The sequence below is a fragment of the Trachypithecus francoisi genome, unplaced genomic scaffold (assembly GCF_009764315.1).
Source record: "Trachypithecus francoisi isolate TF-2019V2 unplaced genomic scaffold, Tfra_2.0 Lachesis_group4, whole genome shotgun sequence".
In the NCBI taxonomy this organism is placed as follows: domain Eukaryota; kingdom Metazoa; phylum Chordata; class Mammalia; order Primates; family Cercopithecidae; genus Trachypithecus; species Trachypithecus francoisi.
This window is the reverse complement of record NW_022681469.1, coordinates 79,583,743-79,606,292: the sequence shown is the minus strand read 5'-3', so window position 1 is coordinate 79,606,292 and position 22,550 is coordinate 79,583,743. Positions and strand designations below refer to the sequence as shown.

Genomic DNA, 22,550 nt, shown 5'->3' with positions numbered 1-22,550 from the left:
GAGTAGCAGCTGCCCCTTTTGAATGGGCTAAATGCTGTCCTGTTCTTCCCTGTCCTTCCTAAGCCTGTGCTGTTTACCTACTCTAACTACCTGGCTCTTGTGGGCAGGGGTTTACATTTGCAACCACTTTTGCAGTGCTTGTCTGACCTTAAGGCCATGTCTTTTTAAAACTTTCCACTTCTTTGCAATAGAGACTCTATAGCCAGGTTCTGCAATAACTTTCTTCCTTTTTCTCATCAAGCACTCAGGGAATAAAATCAGTTCACCAAATATTAGGATACAGAGGCAATTAAGATCACCATCAACAAATGCTTCAGTGCCAATAGGTATTAAAATGGCCAAACATTGCCTGTGATTTGGCCTAAAAATGTAAGGGTAGAAGTTATTATCAAAAGGAAGAGGGGAAAGGGGGAACATTCAGGAAAGAACAGAGAACTGAGCGAATAAAAAGGAGACAGGAGAGGCATAAATGAGGAGGGAAAGATTGTCACTCTGATAGAGGAACCCCTACAGTGCCAGCCACAACTCTCTCAGGATCCCAGTGGTTCCAGTTGTTTACCCAGGATTAAAGCAGATATCCTGGGTAAAAGCAGAAAAACAGATATTGAATAGGAGGAAGAGAGAGTTGGGATATTACCTACTAGGTAATAACTTCATGTAATCACTTAGAACATGAGGAGGGATGTCCCATGTGTTCCACACAAATCTATTAAGGAAAAGAAGTTCTCCTGAAATGTGTTCATTTCTCTCAAGGTTTTGCTGCTTTGGGTGCTTGAGCCCACCTAAAAGTCAGTAATAGACATTAGTCTCATCATCTTCTAAGCCAACCATTCTAGTGACAGAAAAAAGCTAGTTTCATTATTTTAGCTTATTCCCAATATTTAATAATAGGAGACATTTTGAGGCCACTAACAGGGTTACTTGTCAGGAACTCCTTTTACATAAGGCTAAAAACAAGCCAGGAGTGACATTTGAAATTGATCATCCTTTTAGCCATTCTGTCAGGCTTCCGAAAATTAATGAGTGGGTTGCAGAAGGGAAGTGGCTTACCAGAACATCACACGAATTTGCTGATCTTGACTTGCTGAAATTCTGCTTACTTAATGCAAAGCTAAACACTTCACTTTTCCATAGTGCTTACATTCCCCCCAAATCTTCTCCTGGGGTTCCTCTATTCAATGTTGTTGTCTCCTCAGGCAAGTAAGAGCAAAATACAAAAGAAAGCAGCAGAAGCCACTGTCCTTGACTGACAGAATGACACAACAGATAATTTTCAGGCTTAAACTACAAAATCACTGTGCTTACATACAACTCAAGATTCAGGATGCAAGATAACATTTATTCAACATTATTAATGCAAGGGATACGGCGTTCAGGGATACTCGAGATACAGTACAAAACTTACATGGACAGGGAACTACCTTGATCAGGAAGGTGGTTCCATGGCAGTTTAGCTTTTGTGTCTTGTATGAATGATCTCTGCCATTTTTCCAAATATGAGAAACTTAATGGTAGGATCTGTGGAAAAGATATAATATTCCCTGTCGCTAAATACTATAATTTTCTGAGTTAAAGGAAGAATATAAAGAAAGTCAAAAAGTGGCCGGGTGTGGTGGCTCACGCCTGTAATCCCAGCACTTTGGGAGGCCGAGGAGGGTGGATCACGAGATCAGGAGACCGAGACCACCCTGGCTAACAAGATGAAACCCCATCTCTACTAAAAATACAAAAAAAAAAAAAAATTAGCTGGTCGTGGTGGTGGGTGCCTGTAGTCCTGGCTACTCAGGAGGCTGAGGCAGGAGAATGGCATGAACGTGGGAGGTGAAGCTTGCAGTGAGCTGAGATCACACCACTGCACTCCAGCCTGGGCAACAGAGTGAGACTCCATCTCAAAAAAAAAAAAGAAAGTCAAAAGTTTTAGAAAAATAAGTGATAGCCACTAGTAAGCTATTCTCCTAGTTATGACAATTAAATAATAAACATCCTGTACATGTTTCAGACTTCCTTTCCCCTAAAAATCCTATGCTCTGGCTAAGCAGCTTTAGCTACAAGACTGTCTCAGACAACACTGCTGCCTGGTGGGCCTTTGAGGAAACTATCAGACCCCACATTTATAAAGTATTTTTCTTCCTTCTTGAGTCAGTTATAAAGAAGCTTTAGGCATATGGAGCAATTCCATATATTTTCTCTTTCAATACTCATTTAATTTTTAAAATATTTTTTCTTATAAATTCCCTCTTTCCCCCTTTCCCTCTGTTTTAAATTCTTCCCAAATTCATTTTTAAAAACTTCACTTACTTTCTCTTTTTCTTTATACCCTTTCTGTCTACTTCTTAACTTCTAAAACACTTAACAGTGTCCCAAAGTTATCTTCTGAATATATTTACTAAAGCCATCTTCTACCTTTCTTTCCTTTATACCATTAATATTGTAGTTAAAATCATGACATTTGGAGTTAAACTCCTTGGCTCAAATTACAGGTCTATCACTTACTAGCTATGTAAACTTGAGAAGTTACTTAAACCTTCTTGGGCCTTAGTTTTCTCCTCTGTAAAATAGTGGTACTTACCTTACAGGAATATTGCAAAAAGTAAATGAATTAGTACTTGTAAAGAACTTAAGACAGTGCTTAGCATATATGAAGTTATAATATTAATATTTTATTGTATTTTCCATATTGCAATATTATCATCTAATGCTATTTTTAAAATGTTAAATATTTGTACTTAGCCCATACTTTGGGTTAAATAAATTTTGTGACTTGGCCTAAAGCTATAACTGCTACATAAAACTTTGTTTCAAATAAAAAATATGTCTAGACTTTTTAAAATGCTCTTGAATTTGTAGAAGGCATCTTAGTTAAAAGTTAATAAACTGTATGTTCACATTAACTTCACAGAGGCTAAGGAAACATTGTGTAGGAGAGTGAACAGGATCTGGCTGTAGATGAGATGAGAAAATAATAATTTCCTGAAATATTTTACTTGGGTTGTTTTTAGCATTAGAAATATTGAGAAATGGGGAATAAAAAACAGGATACATTCCAAGTGATGAAAATAGCATGTGCAAAATCTTGGAAGAATGAGCAAGTTAGAAGCCTACAATTGAGACAAAACTCTGCTAAAAGAATTTTTTTATTTTCTTAAAGACGTCTTGACAATTCACTTTAAAATTCACATTAAAATATGGCTTTTGGTATAAACACTTTTTTATTACATTCTGGAACACAATACTGCTCTCTTCAAACCCAAATTGTGATCTAGACCCAAAAAGGAAAGTGAAATGTATTGTCAACATTCCTCTCCATTATAGTATTTAAAGTGGATGGAAATTGAACATATTAAAAGAGTCTTGCCCTTAGCTTTTCATAAGCCTCTCTGCTGAGCATGGGCTGCCGCGGGAGATCTGAGCAAGAGGGGTGGGTAGCAATAGGTCGATGCATTCATGACTGCAATCAGAATCAGATGCTTAATTTGCGGACTCATAGCACATAAAAGAAAAATTTCAAGCACTTACTGTAGCTGCTGCTGATTACTGACTATTCATTAAAAAGGTATTTGGCTTGTTCCAATGTAACCCCAATGTTCTTTGTGAAGGAAAAGTCCATCGTGCCATTTTCCTACAAATTATGCAGCCCCCTGTTTATTCTTCAAAAGCCCATGCATTTCTTTTATAAAAAGAAGTGTTTAAAGGTTCCTGCAGCCTAGGGATTGTAGCTAAAATACTGGAATCACACAATTAGAGGGAAGAAAAAGCTAAATTAAGCCTCTGAAAGGGATACTGCCCAAGTTAATGCTTCCCTTGTGCCCCAGTGAAAGTCACTCTGACAAGCAGTGCTAAAATGTGTTCCAGTAATTGCTTCTTTCTTCAGCGTTGCTGAGTAATTGCTTTGCAGCTTTGCCCTCCCGGCACACACACATAGAGTTATCATGATGTGATCCCAAAATGATAGCTAGACCCAAAGAGCAATGTTTTATAAATGCTGCAGTCAAGAAGAATGGGAAAGATTAACAAGGGAAGTAATTCTGTTTTTAGTGTAGCAGCATCCTAGGCTTTCATCCAGGAAGGAGAGGAATGAACCCAGAATACAATCAGAGCTTGCACCTTGGCTTTATCTGCTCTCTCTAGACAGTAGCCCACACAGCCAAACATAGTCCATCTAGATGCTTTGGCTCTTCAGCCTCTACTCCCATCAGAAGAACTAGAGAACATAAGAAATGTCTTGCTGGATCAGACAAATGTCTTACACCATCAGGCCATGCCTGAGAAGATATGTTCATTTTCCTCATCAATCTCAAAACAGGGAAGGTTGATTTTGAGACACCTATAGATTTCCTTTCCTTAAGAAAGCTAGGATGTATACAATATTGCTCCTTTATTTTCTAAATCCTTCCTGACTCAATAAGCATTTTTCATCTTGTGCATACCCCTTGAAGTTCGAAAGTTTGTAAGTTTGGCTGTGATAAATGGTGTCTTTTTTGTTTGCCTGTAAACAACACTTTACTGATGGCTGGCTCTACGGTAAGCATACAAAAGATGTTTCAAAAAAATACATACCAACTTGAATTGGCAGGATTAGAAATATGCAGGGTCTGAACCCTCGATATGAATACATCACCTGATTGGCTCAATTTGACTGGGTGCCTCAGGATGCCAGCTTGAATGCGTTGACTTGGAAGGGGAGGCAAGAATATAACATCTGGGTCTCTTGTTTGGGCAGGGGGTTAAAAATATTGCTTTCCAAAGAATAAGACAGGATTTTCAGAGATTTCACTGTCTCAGGGGCATGGTTAGGGTTACTCTTTTCGTTGATGAAGCTGACCAAATTCCTTACCATATGGCATGGTTCCTTACCGTCTGGAGAATAAATGAGTTGCTCTTGCTTTAGTCTGCTCTAACCCCACTTTCTAAGAAAAGCAAGTCGATCATAATCTTTTCTCTGTTTCCTTTATCCTCTGTAGCCATTGAGCCCTCCACATGTCCACCTGCACATTATTGTTATATCTTATTGAGAATCCCTCTTTGCTTTCTATGACCAACCAAGTAACATTTGAATTCCAAAAAAGGGACTTGGGATAGGTCATTTGTAACTGTGAAGTTTTGGGAGATTGCTTGAAAGAAAAGTCCACCAGGATTCCCCAACTAAATTATTTCTATTCCCAAGCCAAGCCATCTGTTACCAACAGAATGTTGAACTTTATGTATATGAGACCATGTGTTATACATGGAATTGAAACTTTAGTTCATATGAGATTTGCTTTCTGATTAGACTAATTTTTCTCGGGTTTAAAGTAAAGAAACCTATGTTATAATAGTTCTCACCCTATGAGACTATCTACAGATCTCTAATATTTGTACTAAGATCTACTACCCTCTAAGTTATACCTTAGTTAAGAGAGAAAAGCTCATATTGTTACAAGGATGCATTGATGATATCGATTTTCCCCCTTCCTGAAATATGCCATCCCATTTAATGGCTGAACAATAAGAGAGCTGCTCTTCTTGGCTCAGAAATATGGCCAACATTTGCCACTAATGTTCCTTTTCCCTCTGCTGCTGTCACAGCTTATCTCTCCTATTTGATGGTGGGTAGACCCACTGCTTTGACTTATTCTGTTACTTATGTGAAAAAGGCTAACCCACCAAGGTCAGTGGTTGGGTATCATCCATCATGTTGCCAATATGTCTGCCATGACTGATGGGGTGATGTACTGCAGGGTCTCTAACTTCTGTTACTGTCACATTTGTGTCTCTCAGCCACACCAGGACTGGAACTCTCAGGTATTGTACCATCTCATCTCCTATGGCTCTCTGATTAAAATGGCTCAGGAACCACCCTGCTTTCATAGAGCAGTGAGAGACCAACACTAATGTTCTTGCTGACTCAAAAAGTGTGCTGAAATGTGCATCACCTAGAGTGAGGATCCAAACTGAGTGTAATCCTTTGCTTGAGTGTAAACATGGATGATTGTAACCTGAATCCATAGCCCTGATAAATAAACACATCCAAACATTACATCCTGGATGACAGGAACAAGCCTGTTAAAGTACCCTTGAATTTTTAGCAAAGTTAGCAATAGATCAGGGTATTTCATAGCTAAAAAAAAAAAAAAAAATTAAAAAAGGGTAATCTTCTTGCTTTTGTAGGTAACATGCAATCTCACAGACATGATTAAAATTATAATCCTAGGTCAATAAACACTATACTCTTGATTTCAAGCTTTTCCTCCCGGCAAACCTGACAACTCCAACACAGATAGAAGCACAGAAGTCGATTATGGGGAAAATGCAACTAGACCATGTGTACACTTCCTCTTCATTGTCTTCTCCTTTTAATCAATAGCACACTGAGTCTCCAGCTTCTATTGAATTAGGTTTACAAAGCTTTTTTGTTCTCACCTGTCGCTAAGAAAAATCATTCACAGCATCCTGGATCTGAACTAGCGGAGACTGCATGAATCAAAAAGGTAAAAACGTTCCCTCCCCAGGGAGGCTGCCAGCTGTCTCATTGATTCAGTGCTGCTCCTGGCTGATTTGGAGGCTACCCTGGCACGAGTTCCAGAGAGTATAATAAGGTACCACAATGCAAACTGTTACCAGGGAGAAACAGAACATCTGGTCTGGAACAAAAGCAAAGTCCATTGCTAAGAAGCAGCCTGGCCATCAGCATTCAAGCATGAATATGCCAGGTCCTGTCACCTGAAAGAGGCGGTCCCTCGAGCTAAATAAGAAGATAAAATAGAAACCGTAAGGGAAAAGACACCTGGAGAGAGAAATAATATATTTTCTCATTATTTTTGTCTAAATGTAGAAGGATATTATTCACTAGTCTTTCCAGGAGCTCTATTTTTTATTTAACACAATCAACAATGATAAACACTGAAAATTTAAACAGCAGAGATCGGTTGACTTTTGTCTCTTCATTCTCTAAGTTTGGAGGGGTTTGTCTGTTTTGTAGGCATTTTTTGTTTTATGAAGCTTGGGGGCAGTTTTTCCTTGTTTTTGTTTTTTGTTTTGGTGTGACAGCTAAAAGCTTCCTTTGTTATCCTGCTGTTATAAGCAGAGCTAACGATTGGCCTCTCTTCTGTAGAAATATTTTAATTGCCAAGGAACTATTGATATGGGCAGCCAATCTGAGAACAACAAGAAATGGCATGCATGATGCCTGCTATGTGCCTTCTACCAACCTATCTACCTGTCCCTATTCTGGGCGTAGTAGAGTCTGTGGCTCTCTAGGCTGCTTTATATATAAGCTCATTGTTGCTTTTGTTGCTGTAAGTACTAAACAACACCTTTGAAAAAGAGAAGAATTTTACTCCAACTGCTTTAAAACGCAGATTAAAAAATAAAAAGGGCTTACCCTGTTGACAAAGCCCCTGTCAAAGTGAGAGTCATTATAGTCTACATAAGGTTTGTATACTTCATTCCTTTCCAAAGCCATCTGCCTGAATTTAATTCACTGATAATTTTATCAGTCTCCCCATGCTTTGCCTGAAACCTCTCCATTGCATTTTTTATTCTTCACAGATGTTAACTCTTTGAATGACAGTTCCAATGCCTTTAGAATTTTGATGAAGATACACAGTCTCTCTCTGAAAGATCTCTCATATGCAACCCTTTCTGCTGTACCAGCAGTTGTGATCTCTGACAAAAGTTGTGCTTCTCCTGGACAAAGCCAATCTAGATGCAAAATTGTATCCACAACGTGGCTAAGGAAGACACCTGCAACAGCACTATCCCAGCCAAACAAAATACCTACCATTTAAGGTACCTTTTGGAAACCAGAAATCATACCTCATTTTATAGGCATAATTCTAATCTTTCTTTCTGTCTTATTAGTGCGTATAATATTATCTTTAAGAAACTACAGACTATCAAAGAGCACTATGAATCTGTTAAAAATGAACTGTTTGAAGAAATTAGTTTTTTACTACTTGCTCTAAATCATGCATTCTGTGTTTTTTATTTTTTAAAGAAACTATTTAAATGCACTTTTAGGTTGTGAGTAAGGTGGTTTATCTCAAGTATATTGTCAAGTCATTTTGAGGATAGTCTCTTGTTAGTTTCCATTTTAATCAAAAAAAAAAAGTCTTGATACAGCTGATGTCAAATCCTGTTGTTAATTTTTCCCAGTAAGAATTTCTAAGCTTCCGTACTGAGCAAGGTATAGTGTTGGGCAGTGTGGGATGGATAGGACACAAACAAAAGAGAGATTTATTTTACCAGAAACACGGTGCAGACTTCACAGAACAGATCAGTTGTTACTTGGGCCCTGAAATCTGGGTAGGATTTGAGGAGTAGATACAACAATAACAAAATATCCAGGTATTGGGAACTCTAATAATAAAAGCATGGATATAGGAAAACATGCAGCAAGTTCTGAAAACACAAAGGACACCAGTTTGGCTGGATCCAAGGGCATATGAGGGAAGAAAACAGAGACAAAGTTAAAGATGTGGGGTAGAGCCATGATTTGGAAATCGGGACGTTCCATTGGAAACTTCTGAGCAAGAATAAGACATGACATGTGTGCACTTTTAGAAGATAATTATCACCCTGTGTAGGATGAATTAGGAAGGAAGATATTAAAAACAGAGACAATTTGAAAGTGTAGAAATATTTTAATTGCCAAGGACCTATTGATATGGGCAGCCAGTCTGAGAACAACAAGAAATGGTATGCATGATGCCTGCCATGTGCCTTCTACCAACCTGTGTCCCTATACTGGGCATAGTAGAGTCTGTGGCTGTCTAGGCTGCTTTATATATAAGCTCATTGTTGTTTTTGTTGCTGTAAGTACTAAACAATACCTCTTTTTCTTTCTTTAAGGAAAGAAAAAGAGGTCCTGGTTTAGGGCAGGTGCATTTGAAATGAAATTCACGGAATTTGTTTAAACATTCCAACCAAACAGATGGGAAAGATGTACTGAAATCAAAAGAAAGACTCAGGTGGGCTGAGCAAAGCAATCTGACTAAAGTGCTTCACAGCTTTGCCTCTTTCTAAATTAACTCTTAGTCTCCCAGGTGTCACCATCATTTCCCAAAGGAACCTAAGCCAGACTTTATTGGATGTGTCTTCCTCATATTGATGTTTTGTTTTGTTTTGTTTTTGACTATTCATTTATCACTAGCACTGTTTCCAGAGCAATTCCAGAGCATAAAATGACACTTATTTTGTGTTTATAGACTCAGAGTTTTCACTGGAAGTCATCATTCTGAGAACCTGACAGAGGCACAAGTTAAAAACCAGAAAACAAGGTGTTGACTCCATGGTGGTCCAGATCTGAGGGGCAGCACAGGAGGGAATGGTGGGAAAGTAAGTGTAATGCTTTAGTTAAAATAATGTAGATATGGCCAGGCGCGGTGGCTCACGCCTGTAATCCCAGCACTTTAGGAGGCTGAGGCGGGCGGATCACAAGGTCAGGAGATCGAGATGATCCTGGCTAACACGGTGAAACCCCATCTCTACTAAAAATACCAAAAAATTAGCCGGGCCTGATGGCGGGTGCCTGTAGTCCCAGCTACTCGGGAGGCTGAGGCAGGAGAATGGCCTGAACCCGGGAGGCAGAGATTGCAGTGAGCTGAGATGGCGCAATTGCATTCCAGCCTGGTAGACAGAGCGAGACTCCATCTCAAAAATAATAATAACAATAATGTGGATACTACCTGTAGATTAGGATGTCAAAAATTTAAGAATAAAAATGTGTTGCTTAAAATTGGAGATTATAATAATTATTATTGGCCCTATGAGGGGCAATGTGATACATACATGAACCAAATATCCAAATCTTCTAAGAGTATGATTTCTGTTAACTTTCACTAGCTTAGAGAGACTATTTGTGGTACCAATCCAGAGCCCAAGACTAGAAAAATTCCATTTAGAGCAAAACATATAAAACTTCCCAAAGAGCAACTTAGGGGAGAATTTGGTTTAATGTGTTATCGTAGAGACTAACTAGATTTTTCGCCAAAACCTCTTTCCCTTTTCTTCCTGGTATACAGATAGACCACATTTCTCAGCATCCCTAGGGTTAGGTGGGGCTTGATAACTGACTTCTGTCCAGCAGAATGTGATCTAAGGTGATGTTCTCCACTTACCAGCCTTAAGAACTTCCAGCTTGATCCTCCACACTCTCTTCTTTTGTCTTCTTATAAAGTGAAACAACAGAGAACTCCAAGTCCCCCAGGAAAGGTGGAGCCACTAGAAGGAAGGACTGTTGGAGGCTGATGCACCATCCACTCACACCAGAGTTGATGAGAACTAGAACACTTTCATAGACTGTTATCATATGCAGTCAATGAGAGTTAAGAGTAGTTTGTTACAGCAATTACCCTACCCTAAATGATATGCATTTGATGTTTTAGAGTCACACAGACTTAAATCTATGTCTCAGATCTGCCATATAATCAGCCCTGAGAAGATGGGCAAGTTACCCTCTTGGATCCTCAGTTTACCTATAAGTAAAACAGTGAAAGTAGAGGTTCTTTGTACATTAAACAAAGCAGAATGTATGTAAATTTTTGGAACAGTGTCAGCAATAGAAAACATCTGAGAGAAGATAGCTATTATTATCTTTGGTAGAGAAGACACTATTTGTATGGTGTTGATAGCCAGCATAGAAATGGAATTGGAGGATGATATGAGAAGGTAGCTGTAGCTGAAATACTCCTTTCTAGCATTCCCTAGAGAAGGAAACTGCAATTTTATCTTCATCTATTATCAAATAATTACTTCTGTTTACAAGAACAACTCATTACTATCAAAGAATGATGGAGAAATCTAAGATTTAGGGTTGGGATTCAAATTTTATTTCTGGGATATCTACTTCTGGCCATGACAGAATGACTGGTATAGAAATCATACTCCTATTGTAAACTATAAAACTGGACAAAATATGTGAATCAATTGTTGTTAGACATTGGGCAACAAACTGTACAGGGCTGTGACTCTTGACAGAAGAGAAACACGTGAGGTGAACTTCATTTTTACCTCAAATTTCTGTCTAAGGCACTTTCTGAACTGAAATACAGGAAGTAGCAGTCTCATTAGGTAGAGGAGACAGAGCTTGGAGTTTAGGGCTGGTGAGAAGGCTGGAATTTACAGAGAAAGGAACTTGATACATGGGAGATGCAAAAAGTGGAGTGTCCCAAAGTCTGCACAGATATGCTGCTCAGGACCAAGCTCTGGGCTCCATATGGGCTAGGTAATACTCATGAAGGCTAACAAAAACACAGCTGCTGGAAAGTCTCTCCTAAACTAAGACACAAGAGGTTATAAAGCTGGGAGACTTCAGAGTCCCAGCCTGTCATTGTGGAGAGAAGAGACTTCACCTAGTAACCTGGGCATCTAGTTAAGGCCCCAGAAAGGCCACACCTTAGAAATAAACATTCTCTAGAGGAAAGGACATGACCTAGGACTGGGGAAAAACTGAAGTAGACCTTCTATAACAAAATCTAAAACTTCAAGTTTCTCAACCTCAACATTATTGAAATATTGGATTAGATAACTGGTGCTATCCTGTGGATTGTAAGATCTTTAGTAACATTCCTGGCCTCTGACTTCTATGTGTCATCATTATCCTCAAGTGGTAACAACCAAAAATGTCTCTATACGTGATCAAATGTTTCCTGGGCTGAGGGAAGCAAAATAATCTGTGGTCAAAAACCACCACTGTCCAGGTCTAAGTGATTCATCATGAATTAACTGTCAGTCAGAAAATAAAAAGAAAAAAAAAACCCTCAAAGTTCTTTAAAGAAAACATCATAATCTATAAATCATGTAACATCCACATTGTTTAGTATATATAAAAAAGTACTGCACGTGGCCAGGTGCGGTGGCTCAGGCCTGTAATCCCAGCACTTTGGGAGGCTGAGGTGGGCGGATCACAAGGTCAGGAGATCGAGACTATCCTGGCAAACACAGTGAAACCCCGTCTCTATTATAAATACAAAAAAAAACAAAATTAGCCAGGCGAGGTGGCGAGCGCCTGTAGTCCCAGCTACTCGGGAGGCTGAGGCAGGAGAATGGCGTGAATTCAGGAGGCCAATCCAAGATTGGCCACTGCACTCTAGCCTGGGTGACAGAGCGAGACTCCATCTCAAAACAAAAAAAAAAGAAAAAGAAAAAAGTACTGCACAGAGAAATAAGCAAGAAAATATGAGTTACAATCAAAAGGAAAAAATAGTCAATAGAAGCAGTAGCCCAGGATGATGCAAAAGTTGGAATTATCAGAGAACTCAAAAAAGCCATTATAAACATGTTTGAATTTTTTCTTTAATAATATACAGAGTGGGTGAATAGATAGAGGATATCAGTAGAGACATGAAAACTATAAAAAAGAACCAAGTGAAGATTCAAAAACTGAAAAATAAAATATATGCAATAAAAAGCTCATTGGATGGGCTTAAGAGCACATTTAACAATAAAGGGATCAGTGAGCTTGAAGTTATATCAGTAGAAATCACCCAAACTGAAAAAGATAAAAATGATTTTTAAAAAATGAACAGCACCTCAGTATCTTGTGGGAAAATAGAAGATTATATATATACATATATATATATATATATCAAACTAGATTCTCACAAAAACAGGGGAGTGAGAGGTTAGGACATAAAAATATTTAAAAAAATAATGGTTGAAAATTCCCTAAATATAGTGAAAACCCACAGAATAAAGAAACTCAAAACAATACAAATGCAAAGAAGACTATACTTAGGTATGTGATAGTAAAACAGTTAAATTCTGAAAACAAAGAAACATTTTATGTTTCCCAAAGGAGTAAAAATAATTATACACAGGGGAACAATAATAGGAATGTCTCTGACTTCACGTCAGAAACATTGAAGACCAGAAGACTATGAAACAGCATGTTTAACGTGCTAAAAGAGATTTCTGCTTCAAGCCAAGATGGAATAACATTTTTTAAAAAGGGAAAAAATAAGCAAAACATATGAAACAATGGTTTTCAAGACACTGGACATCAGTCAACAAAGGATAGTGATCCCCAAGAGACAGGAAATAAATAAGGTGAGTCTTACTTATGACTGCCTCAGCTTCCTGGCTTGAGAACTTCAAGGTCACTGTCCAAAGAGGGAGACGGCAGGAGGACCTCGTTTTCTGAATGGAAAAGATGAAGCTCAGAATCCAGAAAAACAAGGCAACTTGAGTTTTTAGGACAGAGTTCTGGAAAGGAGAGATGGGCACAAAAACAGAAGGCTGGAGATATTCAAAACATTTCCATCAACTATTCAGCAGATTCGTGTTAGGAAACTACCTGAGGCCAAGGAATGAGAAGACACAGCACCCAATGGTCACGAAGGACAATGATTTATACCTGTTATAACCAGCCAGACTGGAGAACCACATTATTCATGGGACATTGAGTTGAGTACTCAGTGGGACATATTGCCTTAGAAATGGTAAATAATTATCCCTAGACCAAATGATACTCTGGTTACACCTAACAAATTTAAAAAAAGCAATACCTAAAAGATTCAAACTATTTTCAAGTAACTTAACTGCATCTCAGATCAAAGCACAAAAATATTTACAGGAATACATAAATATCCAGCACTTAACAAGATATAATTCACATTTGGCATCTAATCAAAATTTGCCAGGTATTCAAAGGAGCCAGAATATACAATCCCTAATGAAGGGGTAATTCAATCAACTGAAATCAACCAAGAACTGAGACCAATGTTAGAACTAACAGACATGGACAAAAAGATACTTATTATTACTGTATATCATATGTTCAAAATGTCACGTAGAGACAGGAAATATGAAAAAGAGAGGAAGACTGAAAACAGTAATCTGGGATAATCAAACTTTAACATATGAAAGCTACAATGGCTGAAATGAAAAGTACCTTAGATGAGAATAATGACACATTAGATAATGAAGAAGAAAAGATTAGTAAACTTGAAGAAGTAGCAATTGAAGCAATAAAAAATTAATCACAAAAAGAAAAAGAATTTACAAAAATTAACAGAGCATCAGTGTGCCATAGGCCAACTTCAAGTGGCCTAGTATTTATATATTTGGAGTTGCTAAACAAGAGAAAAGAAAGGGAGGAAATTTTTAAGTGTCTGAAGAAATAGTGACCAAAATTTTTCTAAATTATGAAAATTAGAAACCCACAGATCAAAGAAACTCAAAAAACCCAAAAAATAAGAAATATGAATTAAACTATTGTATTCGTTCATTTTCATGCTGCTGATAAAGACATACCTGAGACTGGACAATTACAAAAGAAAGAGGTTTAATTGGACTTACAATTCCACATGGCTGGGGAGGCCTCATAATCATGGCAGAAGGCAAGAACGAGCAAGTCACATCTTACACGGAATGCAAGCAGGCCAAGAGAGAATGAGAAGTAAAAGCGAAAATCCCTGATAAAACCATCGGATCTCGTCAGATTTATTCACTACCACAAGAACAGTATGGGGGAAATCACCCCCATGATTCAATTGTCTCCCACTGGGTCCCTCCCACAACACATGGGAATTATGGGAGTACAATTCAAGATGAGATTTGGATGGGGGCACAGACCCGAACCATATCATTCCACCTTGGCCCCTGCCAAATCTCATGTCCTCACATTTCAAATCCAATCCTGCCTTCCCAACAGTCCCCAAAAGTCTTAAATCATTTCAGTATTAACTCAAAAGTCCGCAGTCCAACATCTCATCTGAGACAAGGCAAGTCCCTGCCGCCTATGAGCCTGTAAAATCAAAAGCAAGTTAGTTATTTCCTACATACAATGAGAGTACAGACATTGCGTAAATACAGCCATTCCAAATGGGAGAAATTGGTCAAAACAAAGGGGCCACAGGCCCCATGCAAGTCCAAAATCCAGCAGGGCAGACAAATCTTAAAGGTCCAAAATGACCTCCTTTGACTCCACGTCTCACATCCAGATCATGCTAATGCAAGAGGTGGGTTCCCATGGTCTTGGGCATCTCTGCCCCTGTGACTTTGGGTACAACCTCCCTCTCAGCTGCTTTCACAGGCTAACATTAAGTGTCTGCAACTGTTCCAGGTGCATGGTTCAAGCTGTCAGTGGATCTACCATTTTGGGGTCTGGAGGACAGTGGCCCTCTTCTCATAGCTCCAGTAGGTGGTGCCCCAGTAGGGACTCGGTGTGGGGGCTCCAACCCCACATTTTCCTTCTGCACTGCCCTAGCAGAGGTTCTCCATGAGAGCCCCGCCCCTACAACTAACTTCTGCCTGGGCATCCAGGCATTTTTATACATCTGAAATCTAGGTGGAAGTTGCCAAACCTCAATTCTTGACTCTGTGCACCTCCAGGCTCAATACTACATGGAAGTTGCCAGGGCTTGGGGCTTACACCATATAAAGCCATGGCCCAAGCTCTACATGGGCCCCTTTCAGCCATGGCTGGAGCAGCTGGAATGCAGGCCACCAAGTCCCTAGGCTGCACACAGCTCGGGCACACTGGGCTAGGCCCATGAAACCACATTTTCCTCCTAGGCCTCCAGTTCTATGATGGAAGGGGCTGCCATGAAAACCTCTAACAAGCTCTGGAGACATTTTCCCCATTGTCTTGGGGATTAACTTTTGGCTCCTCGTTACTTATGCAAATTTCTGCAGCTGGCTTAAATTTCTCCTAAGAAAAGGTATTTTCTTTTGTTTCACATTGTCAGGCTTCAAATTTTCTGAACTTTTATTATCTGTTTCCCTTTTAAAACTGAATGTTTTTTAACAGTGCCCAGGTCACCTCTTGAATGCTTTGCTGCTTAGAAATTTCTTCTGCCAGGTACCCTAAATCATCTCTTTCAAGTTCAAAGTTCCATAAATCTCTAGGGCAGGGGTAAAATGCTGCCAGTGTCTTTGCTAAAACATACCAAGAGTCACCTTTGCTCCAATTCCCAACAAGTTCTTCATCTCCATCTGAGACCACCTCAGCCTGGACCTTATTGTCCATATCAGACATTTGGTCAAAGCCATTCAAAAAGTCTCTAGGAAGTTCCAAACTTTGTCACATTTTTCCGTCTTCTTCTGGGACATCCAAACTGTTCCAATCTCTGCCTGTTACCCAGTTCCAAAGTTGCTTCCACATTTTCAGGTACCTTTTCAGCAACACCCTACTCTACTAGTACCAATTTAATGCATTCGTCCATTTTTATGCTGCTGATAAAGACATATCCAAGACTAGGCAATTACAAAAGAAAGAGGTTTAATTGGACTTACAATTCCACATGGCTGGGGAGGCCTCATAATCATGGCAGAAGGCAAGGAAGAGCAAGTCACATCTTACATGGAATGCAAGCAGACCAAGAGAGAATGAGAAGATGCAAAAGTGAAAACCCCTGATAAAACCATCGGATCTCGTCAGATTTACTCACTACCACAAGAACAGTATGGGGGAAATCACCCCCATGATTCAATTACCTCCCACCGGGTCCCTCCCACAACATGTGGGAATTATGGGAGTACAATTCAAGATGAGATTTGGGTAGGGACACAGAGACAAACCATATCAAATATCAAGATACATCATAATTAAATCAGTCAAAACCAGTGATACAGAGAAAACTTTGAGAGCACCAGCAGGGACAGGAGAACATGCTACATTAAAGAAGATCAGAATTAAAGATGAGAGCAGATTTCTTATCTGAAAGTAAGGAAGCAAGAAGATAATGAAATAATGTCTTTAAAGTACCAATAGAAAAAAATAAAAATAAACCCTGATGATCCAGAAATCTATACATAGCAAATATATACTACAAAAGTGAAGGCAAAATAAAGACTTTTTCAGATATGAAAAAGCTGAAAGTATTAATTACCAGCAGATCTGTACTCACTACTTGTACAAGAAATAATTTTTAATAAAAAGGTTGTTCAGGCAGAATAAAAAAGATATCATATAGGAATATGGATCTAGAGTCCAGAAAAAAATGGCAGATAAGAGGCAGGACTACATTGCAGCTCTCACTCAGACAGACAGAACAGCATGTGGAGACTCACACTATAAACTTTTGCTCCAAGAACTCCTGCAGGAACATACCAAGAAAACTGAAAAAATTCACAGGCTCTTTGAAAGAAGCAGCTTGCCACTGCAAACTCCATGAGACAGCTGAAAACTGTGAGTGCCCAAAGTGTGAGAGGGGCAACACCCGCCTCTGAGCACACATACTCACTGGGGAACCTGAAAATCCAGATCACAGGAGAAGGATTTAAACTTACCTAGAGCCAAAATGAATTTAGAGAGCCAAATGAAATATAAAAGTAGAAGAAGCAGCGGGAAGAGCCCTGTAGCCCCTCTGGGTCCCCAGGGAAGCCATTTCTGACTATCTCTCAGGGGTCCTGGGGGAGGGCTTTCAGTGGAATAGGGGAAGGACCACAAGGAGAAGAAAACTTCTGATTTTAGTTTTCTTAAAATTATTTTTGTAATATTATTACAAAGCTGTGCTTTGTAGGGAACCTTGCAGCCTGGGGCAAGATCTCAGCCCTGCTCACTGGCTGCCTGGAAATAAACTTGATGCTGTTGGTGGGGCATAGTGAAAGTGAGACCAGCCTTACTGGCTGCATGAAAGCTAGATGAGGCCTGTCATTACCAGCTTTTCCCGACTTGCCTGGCAATCTATATGATGCAGCAAGGCAGCCATAATCTACCTGGAAACATAACTCCATTGGCGTGAGAACCACACCCCCATCCCCCACTACAGCTGCAGCAAGCCCTGCCCAAGGAGAGTCGGAGCTCATCCATGCCTAACCCTGCCCCCAACAAATGGTCTTTCTCTGCCCGTCTTGGTAGCTAAAGACAAAAAACATAATCTCTTGAGGGCTCTATGGCCCCCCGCCCCATAGACTTTAAAGCAACAGCAGTTAAAAAGACAGAGGGACATGAATTAATGATAAAATGACTAGTCCAACAGGAAAATATCACAATCCTAAATATATATGCACCTAACACTGGAGCTCCCAAATTTATAAAAACAATTACTACTAGACCTAAGAAACGAGATAGACAGCAACACAATAATAGTGAGAGACTTCATTACTCCACTGATGGCACTAGACAGGTCGTCAAGAAAATTCAACAAAGGAACAATGGGCTTAAAACTATACCCTAGAACAAATAGGCTTAACCGACATTTACAGAACATTCTACCCAACAACTGCAGAATATACATTCTATTCATCAGCACGTGGAACATTCTCCAAGATAGAACATATGATAGGCCACAAAACAAGTCTCAATACATTTAAGAAATTGAAAATATATCAAGTACTCTCTCAGACCACAGTGGAATAAAATTGGAAATCAACTCCAAAAGGAACCCTCATAACCGTGCAAATACATGGAAATTAAAGAACTCCTGAAAGATCGTTACATCAACAATGAAATCAAGACAAAAATTTAAAAATTAATTGAACTGAATTATAATAGTGATGCAACTTATCAAAACCTCTGGAATCCAGCAAAGGCAGTGCTAAGAGGAAAGTTCATAGCATTAAATGCCTACATCAAAAAGTCTGAACAAGCACAAATCAACAATTTACCTCAAGGAACTACAAGAACAAACCAAACCCAAACACAGCAGAAGAAAAGAAATAACAAAGACCAGAGCAAAGCTAAATGAAACTGAAACAACAAAAAAAAGTATACAAAAGATAAATAAAACAAAAAGCAGGTTCTTTGAAAAGATAAACAAAATTGATAGACCATTAGTGAAATTAACCAAGAAAATAAATAAGAAGATCCAAATAAGCTCAATTGGAAATAAAATGGGAGATATTACAACCAATACCACAGAAATACAAAAGATCATTGAAGGATACTATGAACACTTTTATGTGCACAAACTAGAAAAGAGGAGATGGATAAATAGAGAATCCAGAAATAAAGCCATTGGATCCAGCAATCCCACTACTGGGTATCTACCCCGACGAAAAGAAGTCATTATATGAAAAAGATACATTATATGAAAAAGACACTTGCACATGCATGTTTATAGCAGCACAATTTGCAACTGCAAAAATATGGAACCAGGCTAAATGCCCATCAATTGAGTGGATAAAGAAAATGTGAGATATATATATATATATATGTAATGGAATACTATTCAGGCATAAAAAAGAAATGAAATAATGGCATTCACAGCAACCTGGATGGAGTTGGAGACCCTTATTCTAGTGAAATAACTCGGGAATGGAAAACCAAATATCTTATGTTTTCACTTATAAGTGGGAGCTAAGCTATGAGGACGTAAGGGCATAAGAACAATACAGCGGACTTTAGAGACTCAGGGAGGGAAGGTGGGAGGTGGGTGAGGGATAAAAGACTACACTTTGGGTGCAATGTACACTTCTTGGGTGATGGGTGCACCAAAATCTCAGAAATCACCACTAAAGAATTATCCATGTAACCAAACACCACCTGTTCCCCAAAAAACTTTTGAAATAAAAAAAAAAACAAATATGGATCTATATGAAGGAATGCACAACACTAGAAATGGTAGCTACCTGGAAAAATAAAAATAAAATATGTGATAAAAATAGTCCAAAGGCTGAAAGAGGGAAAATAAAAGTATATTATTATATGATTATTATACTTTATAGAAAGCTGTGTAATATTGATTCTAAATAGACTGTAATAAGTTAAAAATGCATATTTTAACCTCAGATCAATGTCTCAAGGAAACAAAGAGATATGGTTCAAAAACCAATTTAGGAAATAAAATATAATATAAAATATTTAATTAATACAAATTGTTATTCTGCCACTTACTCCTTGTGTAACCTTATGAAGGTTATTTCAACTTATTTTAACTTCAGTTTCCTCATCACCCATTAAGTGTATTTAATAATATTTATTTCATTAAGTTGTGATGATAAACCAATCTTGGAAGTTCCTTGAGGGAAAAGACCATATCTTATTAATTGTTATATTGTGTATGCCAGGCACAGTGGTTGGCACATGGATTTTTACATTAAGTAATTTTTCTCTTAAATCCTACCTTATGTGACTTAGTGCCTGGCATATAATAGACATGCAATAAATGTTTTTAAGTAAATCTATGGCAAAGTTTTCTATAAAATGATGAAATACAGTAAGATATATCAAAAGTAGAACAAATAAAATATGCATTTTTATTTGATAAACTGTAAATAAAGGGAGAGGTCCATATGTACGTGCAAAAACAAATCACACAAAGAATATTAGAAGATAATGAAAGACAATGCTTCATTTTTTGTCTCATTGAGATAAACATCAAAATCTACAATGCACCTTAGAAATGTAGCCTAAAATAAGTTTATCCTCAAATGATTTAAAACTCATCACATATTGAGTCCTGACGATCTGGAACAATTGTTCTTTCCAAATCAGGTGGTTTCTGGGGACTCTAGTTAGCAACAAGCAGTGAAAGAGAAAAGTTAGGAGTCTCCATATACCAATCACAGATAATGTCTGATTAGCAAGTACTGAGGCCCTGGAACTGTTTGGCCGAAAACCACTTTTATTTAAATATGAAGTAGGGTCAAGGAGAAAAAGCAAGGCTAACTCATTGAAACATCTCTAAGAAGACATATCAAGAAAGTCTTCAGACCTGAGAAATATTTACTGGCTTAAAAGGATTCCCACTAACTCTTCTCATAATTAATAAAGGTAATTGCCATCATTTGCTAAGCATAATTTCTCCAGACCCTGAGTTAACTTTATATATATTACCTAATTTAGTATTCACAACAACTCAATGATTCCTAAGTCCAGCCTTTTTAAAATTTGAGATAGGCAGGACTTGACTGTCCTGCCTATCTCAAATGTATTATGGAAATGAGGATATCTAATATTAGTGATTATCTGATTAGGCATGCACCTTAAAAATAAGCCCACCATGATGCCAAGCACCTGTAGTCCTAGATGCTTGGAGCCTGAGGCAAGAGGATCCCTTAAGCCTAGGAGCTTGAAGCCAGTCTAGGTAACATAGCACGACCTTGTCTTTAAAAAAAAAAAAAAAAAAGCGTTTAAAGGAATATATTATTATATGATTATATTCTAACATATTTTTAATTGTTCACATTTATCTGAGATTTTGGAAGGCCTTCATTAATTTACATAGCAAATAGTACCCTCTCTGTTTACGCATGCACACACGCACAAACACACTTTAGAGTCAGTGCAGTGAAAGGAAAGAATCCAGGCTTCAAAGTCAGATAAATTTGTTTCAGATATTGTCTCTACCACATACAAGATGCATGGCCATGAAAAAATATTTAATTCTCCCTTTTTTGATCCATACAATGAGGATAACAGCATCTACCTCCTAGAACTTCTTGGGATTTTACTTGGGTAGCGTTTGTGACAGATCTTAACACAGAGACCCATAAATGTTTCTCATCTTCTTTTCTCTTCCAAAAAGTCACATGCATTTAAAAGAGTCCTACTTTTAAAAAATGACCTGCCATTTGGACACCACCATTTTTGTCTTCTGGACAGCACAGGTCCTACTGTGTTCTCCAAATATTGTAAAGACTTTGCCTGGTCTCTTCTTGTTTGCTTAACAACCTACCACTAGATGGCAGAAGATATGTGATGAATCAGAAGCATAAGGGCACCTCTATTGGGAAGAAGATAGGCATTCTTCCTATAGAATAGTATAGACTCTTCCCACCAATGGATATAAGACATTGTGAAGATAATTCCTACTGTCCATGAGAAGGTAATGCTTAAGATCTCTTCACCTCTTAAGAGCCATAGTCAATATGTTCCAGGAAAGCTCTGTTCCAGGCTAGATTCACAGTCACACAGATTTCAGATCCCCATCAGCAGGACTAAGATAGTATGGATCTAAACTTAAAAGATTATGATTCAAGTATCATAATGAAGAATGGTATAAACAAATTATAACACAATGAATTTTTTAAATTCATGATTCCATGCAAATATAAAATGTGTATATATATATATTATATGTGTGTGGTTATGTTTATATGTTTAACAATGATAAATAAATAATATTTTAAGTGGGGTGGAGAAGGAAGAGCTCTATTTTGCAAAAGAATTCTAACTAAAAAGTTCAGAAGGAATGACAGAATTCAAAAATCACCATCTGCAACCACCATAGTAATAATTGATTGAGATAATAATCAGTAATAGATGCCAAAAGCACAGATAAAAGACTGTTGAAGAACAGGATAGTAAACAGGATATACTTTCACAATCTGAAAGTATATCTCCTTTAACTACCTATTAATTTGAATGAAGAAAGGTATGTTTGATAGTGGGGAAATCTGATGGACCTCACTTTAATCAAAAGATCAAATTTAGCATAACCAATAAAAGAACAAACTGACCTAATGCGTCTCCTAATTAGATATCCTAGGGTGACAATATACAACATCACTTTTGTAGTTTTCTGCCAAAAAATGTTTAACCTGAATCATAAGAAAATCATTAGACAAGTCCAAATTGAAGGACAATCTGTAAAACGATCAACCTTGACTCCCCAAAAGGCCAAAAGGCAAAAAAAAAAAAAAAAAAAAAAAAAACTGTTTTAAATTAAAGACCCCTAGAGGCA

General features: G+C 38.1%; 1 long non-coding RNA gene across 1 annotated transcript; it reads left to right on the top strand.

The window, feature by feature from the left end:
• Nucleotides 1-2,744: 2,744 nt before the first annotated feature.
• LOC117073000 lies at nt 2,745-19,435 on the top strand. Its single transcript, XR_004433051.1, has 3 exons — nt 2,745-2,756; nt 5,120-5,123; nt 19,313-19,435. It is a non-coding gene; the product is annotated as an uncharacterized LOC117073000 (long non-coding RNA).
• Nucleotides 19,436-22,550: the final 3,115 nt, after the last annotated feature.